The sequence below is a fragment of the Rhipicephalus microplus genome, chromosome 3 (assembly GCF_043290135.1).
Source record: "Rhipicephalus microplus isolate Deutch F79 chromosome 3, USDA_Rmic, whole genome shotgun sequence".
Classification (NCBI taxonomy): Eukaryota; Metazoa; Arthropoda; class Arachnida; order Ixodida; family Ixodidae; genus Rhipicephalus; species Rhipicephalus microplus.
Window position 1 is genome coordinate 188,818,539 of NC_134702.1, and position 15,086 is coordinate 188,833,624.

Genomic DNA, 15,086 nt, shown 5'->3' on the forward strand with positions numbered 1-15,086 from the left:
GTGGGGTCGTAGTGGCGAAGAATAGGTGGCGAGGTCAGCAGGCGGCGCAGCTGGTGAAATGCGTCGTCACATGCAGGAGACCATGCAGATATACCTTTGCTGTTGGAAAGCAGACTAGTCAGAGGTGCAATGATGGACGCGAAGTTGCGCACGAAGCGACGAAAGTAAGAGCAAAGAGCAACGAAACTTCTTAGGGCTTTCAGTGATGTGGGCATTGGAAAGTCAGCGACAGCTCGAAGCTTATCGGGGTCCGGAAGAACACCGTCTCTTGTGATGACGTGTCCCAAGATGGTTAGTTTTCGGGCTGCGAAGTGGCACTTCTTGGTGTTAAGTTGTAGGCCTGCAGAAGCTAGACACGTCAGAATCTCGTGGAGACGACGAAGATGTGTCGGGAAATCAGCTGAAAAGACTACGATGTCATCTAGGTAACACAAGCAAGTTTTCCACTTGTGGGCCCGCAATATGGTATCTATCATGCGTTCAAACGTCGCAGGCGCGTTGCAGAGCCCAAATGGCATGACTTTGAACTCATACAGGCCATCCGGCGTTACAAAGGCTGTTTTAGGGCGATCACATTCAGCCATTGGCACCTGCCAATACCCAGAACGCAGATCCAAGGATGTGAAGTACTCGGCGCCTTGTAAACAGTCAAGAGCATCGTCTATTCGTGGTAGCGGGTAGACGTCTTTTTTGTAATCTTGTTTAAGCAGCGATAGTCCACGCAAAATCGAACGATGCCATCTTTTTTCTTTACCAGAACCACGGGTGACGACCAAGCGCTTTGAGAAGGCTGTATGACTCCACGTTTAAGCATGTCATCTACTTGCTCCGTAATGACGCGGCGCTCTTCGGCAGAAACGCGGTAAGGACGCTGTCGCAGAGGTGAATGTGAGCCGGTGTCAATAGTATGAGTGACAGTCGTAGTGCGGCCCAAAGCAGGTTTCTGAAAGTCGAAAGAAGAGCGAAACTTGTTAAGGAGAGCAACAAGTTGGCTGCGATGCGAGGGGGAAGGTCTGCGTCAATAGCATTGTCGAAGGCTGGTGAGCTTGATGGCTCAGACGCCTGAGTGATTGCGGCAATCTGACATGGCGTTTCGTCGGGAAGAATAATATCATTGATATGGTCGACAGGTTGCACATATCCTAACGTTTCACGACGAAGCAAGCCAACGGGGTAGTTGCAGTGGTTGGTAACCAGCATTACGGTTAAACCAGACGCAATCGTAAGAACGGCAAATGGGAGCACAATGCCCTTGCGTTCATAAAAACAGGGGATGGCGTAAACACCACCGTGGCGTCAGGTTGCGCCACACATGAAAGGCTAATAGGGACTGAAGCTTCCGGAGGCAAGGTGATGTCGTCGTCAGCAATGAGTTTGCAGAGCAGTGGTGAATGGTCAGGTGGTGGAAATTCACAACTTGGCACTAGGGACACTTCCGCACGGCAACAATCGATGATAGCTTCATGACCTGATAAGAAATCCCAACCCAGGATGAGGTCATGAGAGCAAGATGGTAGTACAAAAAATTGGACGATGTACAAAACGTCTTGGATGATGACGCGCGCCGTACACACAGACGAGGGCTGAATGCGTTGCGCGCTAGCCGTGGACAGCACGATGCCACAGAGAGATGTGGTCACTTTCTTCAGTTTGCGACAAAATTTTGCGTTCGTCACAGAAACGGCAGCCCCAGTATCAATTAACGCTTGTGTGGCGACTCCCTCAACATTGACATCAACAACATTTCGCGGCGAAAATGGAGGCCTTGATAATTGCGCAGAAGTTGCAGTTCTTGCCTCTGGAACTGCACTGATTAGTTTCCCTCCTCAGGAGGTGGTCTACGACGCATAGGAGATGGCGATCGGCGACGAGGAGATGGGAAACGAGAAGTCGATGGGCGACGATCCGAGTCAGAGTGTCTCTGTTCGTATGCAGACGTGGTCGCCTGCTGCGACTCATAGGTAGGAGTTCCAAAGGAGGCGTACGCAGGTGTGGGACGGCGGCGGCAGTAGCGTGCAATGTGTCCAGCGATGCCACACGCGAAGCAGATAGGACGGTTGTCATGGGTGCGCCACTCATTAGATGGACGGAAAAAGCGAGATGAGGGCCTGTAAACCGGAGGCGCTGCCGGAGGAGGTGGAGCCGATAAGGATACTGGATGCGGTGGGGGTCGCGCAACCACAGCTGCGTAGCTGAGAGGTGAAGATGGTGCAGGTGGTGCGTAGCTGACAGCTGAGAGATTAGATGCCGCTCAAGTACATGCGTAAGGGGCCTGCACTGTAGGTAGGACATCGCAAATTTCAGTGCGTATGGCCTGCTGGAGTGTCGAAGGCAGACTTGCGGTGGGCGCGTCGCTATGCGGCAGCAGGGAAAGCTGTCGGGCGACTTCCTCCCTGATGAAGTCTTTGATCTGGTTGGACAGACTTTCTTGGCGAACGTTGACATTTGCGAGTGCGACAGCCGAGATCGAATCTGGTGGTGAGACACTCTGTCGGGCGATGGAACGCTGACGGCGTAATTCATCGAAGCTCTGGCACAGGCTTACGAGAATCGCCACCGAGGTCGGGCTTTTCGCTAGCAACATCTGGAATGCGCCATCCTCAATACCCTTGAGAATCTGCCGAATTTTCTCTTCTTCGGGCATAGATGGGTTAACACGCCTGCAGAGGTCGAGCACATCCTCAATGTAACTCGTAAACGTTTCGCCAGGCTGCTGGGCTCTGTGGCGCAGACGCTGGTCAGCGCGGAGCTTGCGTACCTCTGGTCGGCCGAACGCTTCTGTTACGAGGGTCTTAAAGGAGGACCAGTTGGCGATGGCGGTTTCGTGGTTGGTAAACCAAAGCTTAGCTACGTCTGCCAAGTAAAATATAACGTAAGCGAGTTTAGAGTCGTCGTCCCACTTGTTGCTGACGCTCACGCGTTCGTACAAGGACAGCCAGTCTTCGACGTCTTGCTCACCACTCCCGCTGAAGTTTGGTGGGTCCCGCTGGCGAGTAGCGCCGGGGCAGGTAGACGGGGCAGCCGATGGTGCTGGCTGGGCTAGGACGGGCTGGTTGGCAACTGCGTCAGTCATGTTTGGCGGTAGTCTTTCAGGCAACTTGCGAGAGCGGAGCTCCAGGTCTTCTTGGGGATCTCAGCAGCCTCCACCAAATGTGATGACGTTTATTCGAGCCGAGAAGTCGCAACGAGGTCGCAACGGAAAGTGGGCGTACGGCCAGTCTGGCAAAGGCGGCACAAAACTCTCGCGCAAGCAGAGCACGGGCTTTTTGTTGTCTTCCGAAGGCGCATACGCGTTGGTGCGTATGCTCCACTACAGTTGAAATAAACAAAATCATCTCGTCATTGTTGCGTGATACAGTTTTTTCATCATTGAGGAAAGCCGCATATTTCTATAGTCAAAGAAAATGGCAGCGCTGTTCGATGAAATGTATTTCATGATATGCGCACCGGTAACACGTGGAGCCGTAGTATTACAACAGGCAATAAAAAAAGATACCGCTAAAATCGAGAGCGATTTGGAGGTGCCGGGGATTGAACCCGGGACTTCTCACATGCAAAGCAAGCGCTCTACCACTGAGCTACACCCCCGTTACATCCGGAGCACTCATTCACGAGTTTCTTGGTTCTCATCAGCTTGTTATAACAATAAAATAATCAATTAGTTGAAATAAACAAAATCATCTCGTCATTGCTGCGTGATACAGTTTTTTCATCATTGAGGAAAGCCGCATATTTCTATGTTCAAAGAAAATGGCAGCGCTGTTCGATGAAATGTATTTCATGATATGCGCACCGGTAACTCGTGGTGCCGTAGTATTACAACAGGCAATAAAAAAAGATACCGCTAAAGTCGAGAGCGGTTTGGAGGTGCCGGGGTGTGAACCTGGGACTTCTCACATGCAAAGCGAGCACTCTACCACTGAGCTACACCCCCGTTACATCTGGAGCACTCATTCACGAGTTTCTTGGTGCTCATCAGCTTGTTATAACAATAAAATAATCAATTAGTTGAAATAAACAAAATCATCTCGTCATTGCTGCGTGATACAGTTTTTTCATCATTGAGGAAAGCCGCTTATTTCTATGTTCAAAGAAAATGGCAGCGCTGTTCGATGAAATGTATTTCATGATATGCGCACCGGTAACTCGTGGTGCCGTAGTATTACAACAGGCAATAAAAAAAGATACTGCTAAAGTCGAGAGCGGTTTGGAGGTGCCGGGGTGTGAACCTGGGACCTTTCACATGCAAAGCGAGCACTCTACCACTGAGCTACACCCCCGTTACATCTGGAGCACTCATTCACGAGTTTCTTGGTGCTCATAAGCTTGTTCTAACAATAAGATAATCAATTAGTTGAAATAAACAAGATCATCTCGTCATTGCTGCGTGATACACTTTTTTCATCATTGAGGAAAGCCGCATATTTCTATAGTCAAAGAAAATGGCAGCGCTGTTCGATGAAATGTATTTCATGATATGCGCACCGGTAACACGTGGTGCCGTAGTATTACAACAGGCAATAAAAAAAGATACCGCTAAAATCGAGAGCGATTTGGAGGTGCCGGGGATTGAACCCGGGACTTCTCACATGCAAAGCGAGCGCTCTACCACTGAGCTACACCCCCGTTACATCCGGAGCACTCATTCACGAATTTCTTGGTGCTCATCAGCTTGTTCTAACAATAAAATAATCAATTAGTTGTGTGATGACGTTTATTCGAGCCGAGAAGTCGCAACGAGGTCGCAACGGAAAGTGGGCGTACGGCCAGTCTGGCAAAGGCGGCACAAAACTCTCGCGCAAGCAGAGCACGGGCTTTTTGTTGTCTTCCGAAGGCGCATACGCGTTGGGGCGTATGCTCCACTACAATACCCCCGGGGTGAAGGGTAGCCAACCTGGCGACTCAGGGAGTAGGCACAATGAGGGGGTCGTAGTACGGCTTGAGACGGTCGACGTGTACGGTCTCGCGTCCTCGACGGCGCAAATCTGGTGATTGTGTTAACGGCTCGATGATGTAATTCACCGGGGAGGTCGCGTGAATGACACGGTACGGACCATGGTACCGGGCCAGAAGTTTAGAAGACAGGCCAGGAACGTGCGAGGGCACCCGAAGCCACACAAGGGAGCCAGCACAAAATTTAGGAGCTATGCGGTGAGCGTCGTCGTGTCGAGTCTTTTGTAGACCTTGAGCCTCACTTGTCAGAGACCGAGCCAACTGACGGCAGTCTTCAGCGTATCTGGCGACTTCCGAAAGCGGGGAGCACTCAGATGCATCAGGGCGGTACGGTAGTATAGTGTCGAGTGGATGGGAAGGTTCGCGGCCGTACAATAGAAAGAACGGGGAAAAACCGGTAGTCGCTTGCGTCGCGGTGTTATAAGCGAAGGTAACAAAGGGCAATACGGCGTCCCAGTTAGTGTGGTCGGAGGAGGTGTACATCCTCAGCATGTCGCCAAGTGTGCGGTTGAACCGCTCAGTAAGACCATTTGTCTGTGGATAGTATGCGGTAGATTTACGGTGGATAATGTTGCATTCAGCGAGGATAGCTTGGATGACCTCCGACAGGAACACTCGACCCCTATCACTGAGTAATTCCCGCGGAGCACCATGGCGTAGAATGAAGCTGCGGAGAATGAAGAGTGCAACTTCGTGGGCGGTCGCTGCCGGTAGAGCTGCAGTCTCAGCGTAGCGTGTCAGATGGTCGACTCCGACAATAATCCACCGGTTTCCAGAGCTACGATATGGGAGGGGGCCATAGAGGTCTATACCCACGCGGTCGAATGGGCGAGCCGGGCACGGGAGCGGCTGTAACATGCCAGTAAGGTGCCGCGGAGGTGTTTTGTTCTGTTGGCAAGTGGTGCAAGACTGAACGTATTTGTGCACAAAACGATACATTCCTCGCCAGTAATAGCGTTGGCGCAGCCTTTCGTAGGTTTTCAGGACACCTGCGTGAGCACTTTGGGGATCTGCATGGAAATTCATGCAGATGTCAGAGCGCATATGAGTTGGGACAGCAAGGAGCCACTTCCGACCACCAGGCGTGTAGTTGCGGCGGTATAGAATGTTGTCACGTAAGGCAAAGTGGGCTGCTTTCCGGCGCAGCGCTCTCGTGGAAGGGACAGAAGACGGATCGGTAAGGTAGTCGACTAACAAGGCAAGGTATGGGTCTTTACGCTGCTCCGAAAGCATGTCAGTGCTGTCGAGTGGTGACAAGGTGGTAAAAGGGGGTGACAGAGAAGTCACATCTGGTGTTAATGGCGATCGGGAAAGTGCATCGGCGTCCGCATGCTTGCGACCGGAACGATATACGACACGGATGTCGTATTCCTGCAATCGAAGTGCCCAACGGCCCAGACGTCCGGACGGGTCTTTCAAGGAGGACAGCCAACATAGAGCGTGGTGGTCTGTGACCACGTCGAAAGGACGGCCGTAAAGGTACGGGCGAAACTTCGTAAGCGCCCAGATTATGGCCAAACACTCCTTCTCTGTCACGGAGTATTTCAATTCAGCCTTCTTAAGAGCGCGACTTGCATAAGCGACTACGTATTCGGTTTGGGTGCCTTTCCGTTGTGCCAAAACTGCGCCAAGACTAACGCCGCTTGCATCAGTGTGAACTTCTGTGGCAGCAGTGGGGTCGTAGTGGCGAAGAATAGGTGGCGAGGTCAGCAGGCGGCGCAGCTGGTGAAATGCGTCGTCACATGCAGGAGACCATGCAGATATACCTTTGCTGTTGGAAAGCAGACTAGTCAGAGGTGCAATGATGGACGCGAAGTTGCGCACGAAGCGACGAAAGTAAGAGCAAAGAGCAACGAAACTTAGGGCTTTCAGTGATGTGGGCATTGGAAAGTCAGCGACAGCTCGAAGCTTATCGGGGTCCGGAAGAACACCGTCTCTTGTGATGACGTGTCCCAAGATGGTTAGTTTTCGGGCTGCGAAGTGGCACTTCTTGGTGTTAAGTTGTAGGCCTGCAGAAGCTAGGCACGTCAGAATCTCGTGGAGACGACGAAGATGTGTCGGGAAATCAGCTGAAAAGACTACGATGTCATCTAGGTAACACAAGCAAGTTTTCCACTTGTGGGCCCGCAATATGGTATCTATCATGCGTTCAAACGTCGCAGGCGCGTTGCAGAGCCCAAATGGCATGACTTTGAACTCATACAGGCCATCCGGCGTTACAAAGGCTGTTTTAGGGCGATCACATTCAGCCATTGGCACCTGCCAATACCCAGAACGCAGATCCAAGGATGTGAAGTACTCGGCGCCTTGTAAACAGTCAAGAGCATCGTCTATTCGTGGTAGCGGGTAGACGTCTTTTTTTGTAATCTTGTTTAAGCGGCGATAGTCCACGCAAAATCGAACGATGCCATCTTTTTTCTTTACCAGAACCACGGGTGACGACCAAGCGCTTTGAGAAGGCTGTATGACTCCATGTTTAAGCATGTCATCTACTTGCTCCGTAATGACGCGGCGCTCTTCGGCAGAAACGCGGTAAGGACGCTGTCGCAGAGGTGAATGTGAGCCGGTGTCAATAGTATGAGTGACAGTCGTAGTGCGGCCCAAAGCAGGTTTCTGAAAGTCGAAAGAAGAGCGAAACTTGTTAAGGAGAGCAACAAGTTGGCTGCGATGCGAGGGGGGAAGGTCTGCGTCAATAGCATTGTCGAAGGCTGGTGAGCTTGATGGCTCAGACGCCTGAGTGATTGCGGCAATCTGACATGGCGTTTCGTCGGGAAGAATAATATCATTGATATGGTCGACAGGTTGCACATATCCTAACGTTTCACCACGAAGCAAGCCAACGGGGTAGTTGCAGTGGTTGGTAACCAGCATTACGGTTAAACCAGACGCAATCGTAAGAACGGCAAATGGGAGCACAATGCCCTTGCGTTCAGTAAAAACAGGGGATGGCGTAAACACCACCGTGGCGTCAGGTTGCGCCACACATGAAAGGCTAATAGGGACTGAAGCTTCCGGAGGCAAGGTGATGTCGTCGTCAGCAATGAGTTTGCAGAGCAGTGGTGAATGGTCGGGTGGTGGAAATTCACAACTTGGCACTAGGGACACTTCCGCACGGCAACAATCGATGATAGCTTCATGACCTGATAAGAAATCCCAACCCAGGATGAGGTCATGAGAGCAAGATGGTAGTACAAAAAATTGGACGATGTACAAAACGTCTTGGATGATGACGCGCGCCGTACACACAGACGAGGGCTGAATGCGTTGCGCGCTAGCCGTGGACAGCACGATGCCACAGAGAGATGTGGTCACTTTCTTCAGTTTGCGACAAAATTTTGCGTTCGTCACAGAAACGGCAGCCCCAGTATCAATTAACGCTTGTGTGGCGACTCCCTCAACATTGACATCAACAACATTTCGCGGCGAAAATGGAGGCCTTGATAATTGCGCAGAAGTTGCAGTTCTTGCCTCTGGAACTGCACTGATTAGTTTCCCCCCTCAGGAGGTGGTCTACGACGCATAGGAGATGGCGATCGGTGACGAGGAGATGGGAAACGAGAAGCCGATGGGCGACGATCCGAGTCAGAGTGCCTCTGTTCGTATGCAGACGTGGTCGCCTGCTGCGACTCATAGGTAGGAGTTCCAAAGGAGGCGTACGCAGGTGTGGGACGGCGGCGGCAGTAGCGTGCAATGTGTCCAGCGATGCCACACGCGAAGCAGATAGGACGGTTGTCATGGGTGCGCCACTCATTAGATGGACGGAAAAAGCGAGATGAGGGCCTGTAAACCGGAGGCGCTGCCGGAGGAGGTGGAGCCGATAAGGATACTGGATGCGGTGGGGGTCGCGCAACCACAGCTGCGTAGCTGAGAGGTGAAGATGGTGCAGGTGGTGCGTAGCTGACAGCTGAGAGATTAGATGCCGCTCAAGTGCATGCGTAAGGGGCCTGCACTGTAGGTAGGACATCGCAAATTTCAGTGCGTATGGCCTGCTGCAGTGTCGAAGGCAGACTTGCGGTGGGCGCGTCGCTATGCGGCAGCAGGGAAAGCTGTCGGGCGACTTCCTCCCTGATGAAGTCTTTGATCTGGTTGGACAGACTTTCTTGGCGAACGTTGACATTTGCGAGTGCGACAGCCGAGATCGAATCTGGTGGTGAGACACTCTGTCGGGCGATGGAACGCTGACGGCGTAATTCATCGAAGCTCTGGCACAGGCTTACGAGAATCGCCACCGAGGTCGGGCTTTTCGCTAGCAACATCTGGAATGCGCCATCCTCAATACCCTTGAGAATCTGCCGAATTTTCTCTTCTTCGGGCATAGATGGGTTAACACGCCTGCAGAGGTCGAGCACATCCTCAATGTAACTCGTAAACGTTTCGCCAGGCTGCTGGGCTCTGTGGCGCAGACGCTGGTCAGCGCGGAGCTTGCGTACCTCTGGTCGGCCGAACGCTTCTGTTACGAGGGTCTTAAAGGAGGACCAGTTGGCGATGGCGGTTTCGCGGTTGGTAAACCAAAGCTTAGCTACGTCTGCCAAGTAAAATATAACGCAAGCGAGTTTAGAGTCGTCGTCCCACTTGTTGCTGACGCTTACGCGTTCGTACAAGGACAGCCAGTCTTCGACGTCTTGCTCACCACTTCCGCTGAAGTTTGGTGGGTCCCGCTGGCGAGTAGCGCCGGGGCAGGTAGACGGGGCAGCCGATGGTGCTGGCTGGGCTAGGACGGGCTGGTTGGCAACTGCGTCAGTCATGTTTGGCGGTAGTCTTTCAGGCAACTTGCGAGAGCGGAGCTCCAGGTCTTCTTGGGGATCTCAGCAGCCTCCACCAAATGTGATGACGTTTATTCGAGCCGAGAAGTCGCAACGAGGTCGCAACGGAAAGTGGGCGTACGGCCAGTCTGGCAAAGGCGGCACAAAACTCTCGCGCAAGCAGAGCACGGGCTTTTTGTTGTCTTCCGAAGGCGCATACGCGTTGGTGCGTATGCTCCACTACAGTTGAAATAAACAAAATCATCTCGTCATTGTTGCGTGATACAGTTTTTTCATCATTGAGGAAAGCCGCATATTTCTATAGTCAAAGAAAATGGCAGCGCTGTTCGATGAAATGTATTTCATGATATGCGCACCGGTAACACGTGGAGCCGTAGTATTACAACAGGCAATAAAAAAAGATACCGCTAATATCGAGAGCGGTTTGGAGGTGCCGGGGTGTGAACCCGGGACTTCTCACATGCAAAGCGAGTGCTCTACCACTGAGCTACACCCCCGTTACACCCGGAGCACTCAATCACTAGTTCACTAGTTTCTTGGTGCTCATCAGCTTGTTTTAACAATGAAATAATCAATTAGTTGAAATAAACAAAATCATCTCGTCATTGCTGCCTCATACAGTGTTTTCATCATTGAGGAAAGCCGCATATTTCTTTAGTCAAAGAAAATGGCAGCGCTGTTCGATGAAATGTAGTTCATGATATGCGCACCGGTAACACGTGGTGCCGTAGTATTACAACAGGCAATAAAAAAAAGATACCGCTAAAGTCGAGAGCGGTTTGGAGGTGCCGGGGTGTGAACCCGGGACTTCTCACATGCAAAGCGAGCACTCTACCACTGAGCTACACCCCCGTTACATCTGGAGCACTCATTCACTAGTTTCTTGGTGCTCATCAGCTTGTTATAACAATAAAATAATCAATTAGTTGAAATAAACAAAATCATCTCGTCATTGCTGCGTGATACAGTTTTTTCATCATTGAGGAAAGCCGCATATTTCAATGTTCAAAGAAAATGGCAGCGCTGTTCGATGAAATGTATTTCATGATATGCGCACCGGTAACTCGTGGTGCCGTAGTATTACAACAGGCAATAAAAAAAGATACCGCTAAAGTCGAGAGCGGTTTGGAGGTGCCGGGGTGTGAACCTGGGACTTCTCACATGCAAAGCGAGCACTCTACCACTGAGCTACACCCCCGTTACATCTGGAGCACTCATTCACGAGTTTCTTGGTGCTCATAAGCTTGTTCTAACTATAAAATAATCAATTAGTTGAAATAAACAAAATCTTCTCGTCATTGCTGCGTGATACAGTTTTTTCATCATTGAGAAAAGCCGCATATTTCTATAGTCAAAGAAAATGGCAGCGCTGTTCGATGTAATGTATTTCATGATATGCGCACCGGTAAATCGTAGTGCCGTAGTATTACAACAGGCAATAAAAAAAGATACCGCTAAAATTGAGAGCGCTTTGGAGGTGCCGGGTATTGAACCCGGGACTTCTCACATGCAAAGCGAGCGCTCTACCACTAAGCTACACCCTTTTTTTTCTTTATTTCCGGTAAACTTCACAAACGGGTTACTAAGATATATTACAATTCACTACATACAATACAAAAAAAACTTAAAACTTAACTATAACACATCGCATCCTAGAATTCCTTCATGGTCAGTAGGGCTTCTACCCTTTCTACCCACAAAGGTACACATTCGTCTGTTCTTACTACCTCAAGAAATCTTGAGATGCTTTCCTTAAAATACTCTCTTGCTGGTCTTCTGTCTGGGTCACAATGAAATCCAGCCATTCTAGAGCGCCATATACTGTGCAAGGCAGTCATCATGAGAAAATCGAAGGGTAATCCATCCTCGTTCTCTATTGCCAAATACCTGATACCATGAGGGTCTAACGGAAACTCTTTTTTGATTGTCCTTTGTAATACGTCCCAAAAATAAACTCCTTCCCAACAGTGCAGGAAAACATGGTCAATAGTTTCCGGTTTCTTACAGATTAGACAGTGAGATCCCCAAGGCATATAAAACCCACGCTCCTCTAGGAAGGTTCTTACAGGAAGTGTTCCAGTGTGTAATTTGAAAAAGAACGTTTTCGCGCTTGGAGCTGCTGGCATTTTTTTTACTCGTTTAAGTACGTTCTGACCCTTGCGTGCTGTATATAGCGCTCTGTACAGTGGGACGGGAAGCATCGTGTCACATAAATCTTTGTACAGTTTTTTCTTTCCAACAGACCACAGGTAGTCAGTTGAAAAGCGAACACACAAAAACCGCACGCTGGCCACTACTTCCTTCATGTATCCTTGCACAGCCCCTGGGGTAACATGGGTGCTCACAACAAACTCGGGCAACAGTCTACTTAGTCTTGTTTGACACACTGTTAGTAGGAAAGGATCTCTTGTCTCACGAAAAAAGAAAAACCTATTTACTAACTGCTTGAAAAACAGATGTCCTAGCCCAAGGCCTCCACACTTCACCCGTCTAAACGAATTCGTGCGACTGCACCTTTCCCAGTTAGACCCCCACACAAATATTGCAAACACCCGATGTAATTTTTGCACATTGACCCGGGAACAGTACAGCACTTGCATCACATACCACAGCTTAGACACAAAAAACCAGTTGCATGCAGTAGCCCTAGCAAACATGGACAGATAAGTTGCATTCCATCTATTCGCTTTTTCTTTAATTTCTTTCGTTTGCTGTGTCCAATAATCGTCAGTACTTTTGTATGACTCGAGCGGTACTCCAAGATATTTAACTGGCGTTCTTGTCCATTTAATGGCTGCGAAAAATTCTGGTGTTGAAGGCCAATATCCATGCCAGAAGCCGAGGCATTTACCCCAGTTTATGTGGCTTCCTGTAACCTCGGCGAAATATTTAGAAACTCTGATTGATTCTTCAATACCGACATAGGTAGTGCTACAAATCGCAACATCATCAGCGTATGCGAGTAGTTTGACTTCTGAAGATTGTACTCTAAACCCATTAATGATGTCATTCTGCAATATCGACTGACATAAAGTTTCAATATAGATGCAAAACAAAAGTGGACTAACAGGGCAACCTTGACGCACTGAGCGCTCGATTCTTATGGGGGGGCCCAATGTCTTGTTGATAATTAGTCTCGTACTACCGTTCCGATATGCCATGGCTACTCCGTCAATAATTATCTTACCAACATTAATGTGCTTCAATACTGCAAACAAAAGAGCGTGGGAAACGCAATCAAACGCTTTCTCCAGATCCAGCTGGAGTATGGCCACACGAGCATGACAGGTGTCAACACATTCGAGCACGAATCGCATTTTATGGACGTTTGTAATTATGGACCGACCTTTTATTCCACACGTTTGGTGTGGACCGACGATATCTTTTATTACTGACTGAAGTCTGGCCGCCAAAATTTTCATTAATATTTTGTAGTCTACGTTTGTCAGTGCGATTGGCCTGTACGCTGTGACGTGCCTGAGCTTTTCAACTTCGTCTGTTTTCGGAATCAGAACGGTACGCGATTCACCAAAGGATGGTGGTAATTTCTTTTCCTCATATGCCCCATTAAAAACGCCCGCAAGTATTGAAGACAATTCGCTTTTAAAACATTTGTACCACTTGGCACAAAGACCATCTGGTCCTGGAGATTTTCCAGGATTTAACTTATCAATCGCCCGTTCAACTTCAGATGCAGAGATAGATAATTCCAAAGTGTTTTTCACTTCCTCACTCAATTGCGGCATGCGTCCTAAATATTCGTCTTTAAATCTTTCTAGGTTTGCCTGTCTACACGCAAAAAGGTTTTCAAAATGACTTGAAAATACGGATAAAGTGCTGTCCATATCAGTTACTTTGTGACCATCCTTCTCTATTTTTTCGATATGAGTCCGTCGAGCGTTCGTTTTCTCCACCCCTAACGCTCTTTTGGTTGGCGTCTCTCCAGCCGCTAAAGCCTCAGCCCTAGCACGGACGAGTGCACCGCGGTAGCGTTCCTCGTCATGCAGTGCAAGTTTCTGCTTAATATTGCGTATGTCAATTTTATACTCTCCCGGTTGTTTGCACTCCAAGTCTATTAGTCTTTCCAAAGTCTTTCGGAGTACTTTTTCTTTCTTTTTCCTTTCATAACTGAATGCGCAAGAACGATCAATAGCTTTTATTTTTATTCGCTGCTTGAAATCTTCCCATTGTTCTGCAAGTTTAGCTCCATCATCCATTTTTATTTCATTGATGCAGTTCATAACCTTATCTAAGAAATATTCGTCAGTGATCAAAGTGGAATTCATCTTCCAAAGCTCCCATGAGAAAGTTCCACCTTGTGTTTTCTCTCCCATATGACATTTAACTAAACAATAATCGCTAAAGTGTATTGGGTAAACAGCATATGTCTTGCAGTGGGCTATTAATTCAAGCGACACGTAAATGCGATCAAGGCGCGCATGGCTATTCCCCTGGAAATGTGTGAAACGCACCTCCCGCGTTCCCTCCATACAGCTGCCCACGTCTTCTAACTCGAATTGAGTAACTACGTTTGTTAGCGTCCTACTACTTTTATCGTAATTGGCGCGTCCATTTGCTCGATCTCGCCCATTGAGGACGCAGTTAAAATCACCAAGTAATACAGATTTCTTTTCCAAAGTGAAGTGCTGCTTTAGGCTTGAAAAAAAATTGATCTCTCCTCACAAATGGTTGGTGCATAAATACACACTATACGCCACTGACATACATTGAATACAAAATCACAGGAAACCAATCTACCAGATGGGCAAGCGAAGGTATCTTGCACTACCAGACCCGGTAACTTCTTAATGAACAAAACGCAGCCTGCAGACGTGCCTATTGCTTGACTTAAAATTGCGTGGTAACGCGCCGCAAACCTCAGCACCATGCCCCGGGTCTCCTCCTCACCGTCTACTTTTGTTTCTTGTACAGCTAGAACATCCAGATCCTGATCCACTAGTAGCCTGTAGACTTGGCTCTGTTTCCTCTTGGCGGCGAGACCTCGAACATTTAACGTTGCCACTCTAAGTTTCGGTGCAACAGCCATGTCTACACAGTAAAGAAGTTAGCCCGGGGCATGGTGCTTACCTTTGGCGTCTAGCATAGAGCTAGACATGTTCGGAGCCTCCAGGTGGACCCGTGCCACTGGAGGACAAAGGTGGCCAGTGTTTGTCCGTTATCGGGTTGGGACGCAGCCTTGTGCTGCTGCGTCTGAACGAAGTCGCCTTCGCAGGTGGCCCCTCTTCTTGCTTTTCGCAGGACGCCTCACGCCGTCCTGCAGACTGCTCGCGGGGTCTTTTGCTTGGCGCCCCACCAGTGATACTCTCGCACGACACTGGAAGTTCGGTTAATTCCACCGGCTCAGGCTCC

At 49.3% G+C, this 15,086-nt stretch overlaps 4 non-coding genes across 4 annotated transcripts; all 4 read right to left on the reverse strand.

Annotated features, from left to right (window-relative positions):
* Positions 1 to 3,516: 3,516 nt before the first annotated feature.
* On the reverse strand, positions 3,517 to 3,588 carry TRNAA-UGC (transfer RNA alanine (anticodon UGC)). The gene has a single exon. It is a non-coding gene; the product is annotated as a tRNA-Ala (tRNA).
* Positions 3,589 to 4,554: 966 nt separating this feature from the next.
* Positions 4,555 to 4,626, reverse strand: TRNAA-UGC (transfer RNA alanine (anticodon UGC)). The gene has a single exon. It is a non-coding gene; the product is annotated as a tRNA-Ala (tRNA).
* A 5,515-nt stretch (positions 4,627 to 10,141) lies between these two features.
* Positions 10,142 to 10,213, reverse strand: TRNAA-UGC (transfer RNA alanine (anticodon UGC)). Its single transcript has one exon. It is a non-coding gene; the product is annotated as a tRNA-Ala (tRNA).
* Positions 10,214 to 10,496: 283 nt separating this feature from the next.
* TRNAA-UGC (transfer RNA alanine (anticodon UGC)) lies at positions 10,497 to 10,568 on the reverse strand. The gene has a single exon. It is a non-coding gene; the product is annotated as a tRNA-Ala (tRNA).
* Between the last annotated feature and the right edge of the window lie 4,518 nt (positions 10,569 to 15,086).